General features: G+C 28.2%; 1 long non-coding RNA gene across 3 annotated transcripts in view; it reads right to left on the bottom strand.

Moving 5' to 3' along the window:
* Positions 1–1,014, bottom strand: part of LOC136795221 (uncharacterized) — a 3,559-nt gene extending 2,545 nt beyond the window's left edge. For 2 of the 3 annotated variants that reach the window (XR_010842791.1, XR_010842790.1), the window contains exon 1: positions 855–1,014. This is a non-coding gene — a long non-coding RNA (uncharacterized lncRNA). Of the gene's footprint in view, positions 1–539; positions 597–854 lie in introns of those variants that run through there. The other variant, XR_010842792.1, reaches the window with a different exon arrangement.
* Positions 1,015–1,071: the final 57 nt, after the last annotated feature.

Below are 1,071 nucleotides of genomic sequence, written 5' to 3'. Positions count from 1 at the left end.
CTTTGGTGATTATAAGTTGGTCGTTAGATTTGATAAAGGAGCGGGTGTAAGAAAGGTCTTTGAAAAATAAGGGTGGAAGAATGGAAGAACGTGGTGGAGGGTAATACTACCCGCGTAATTCTATTTTTTTGGACACAAACAACTAAAAAAAAAAAACCTACAACAGAAATAAAATTTAAAAAAATAGAGTACTGAATTTTCTTTTAATCAATAACACAAATAAAAATGTAATTACCATTTCATCTTCCTCTTCTGGTTTATTTCTGTAGCCTCCTGAATTATATAGCCCGGCGCCCCCATCCTTTGGTCCAATCTATTAAAATGAAAACAATATTAGAACGAGGTAGAAATAATTTCAACCTTACTATGGAGGCATTAAAAATTTAAAATTAATTAATGATTGCGTAATTCTATTTCTTTGGACACCAACAACGAAAAGAAATAAGTAAAAAAAAAAACCTACAACAGAAATAAAAAAAATAAAAAAATAGAGAACTGAATTTTCTTTTAATCAATAACACAAACAAAAATGTAATTACCAGTTCCTCTTCCTCTTCTGGTTTATTTCTGTAGCCTCCTGGCCTATATAGTCCGGCACCATTCTATTAAAATGAAAACAATATTATAACGTTATGGAAACAAATACATTAATAACTGAAATATGTAGAAATAATTTCAACCTTACTATAGAGGCATTTAAAATTAATAATTAATTAGTGATCTCGTAATTCTAATTTTTTAAACACAAACAACCAAAACAAATAAGTAAAACAAAACCTATTGCAGAAATAAAAAAAAAATAATGGAAAACTAAAATTTCTTTTAATCATTAACACAAATAAAAATGTAATTACCACTTCATCTTCCTCTTCTGGTTTAATTCTGTAGCCTCCTGACCTATATAGCCCGGCGCCCCCATCCTTTGGTCCATACTATTAAAATTAAATCACAATTATAACGTTATCAAAACAAATACATTTATAACTGAAATAGGTAGAAATAATTTCTACCTTACTATGGAGGCATTTAAAATTAATATTTAATTAATGATCTCGTAATTCTAATTTTTTA

The sequence above is a fragment of the Halyomorpha halys genome, unplaced genomic scaffold (assembly GCF_000696795.3).
Source record: "Halyomorpha halys isolate HHAL.00 unplaced genomic scaffold, Hhal_1.1 Scaffold1784.1, whole genome shotgun sequence".
In the NCBI taxonomy this organism is placed as follows: domain Eukaryota; kingdom Metazoa; phylum Arthropoda; class Insecta; order Hemiptera; family Pentatomidae; genus Halyomorpha; species Halyomorpha halys.
The sequence above is the reverse complement of the archived record's forward strand: the minus strand, read 5'-3'. Positions and strand labels throughout refer to the sequence as shown.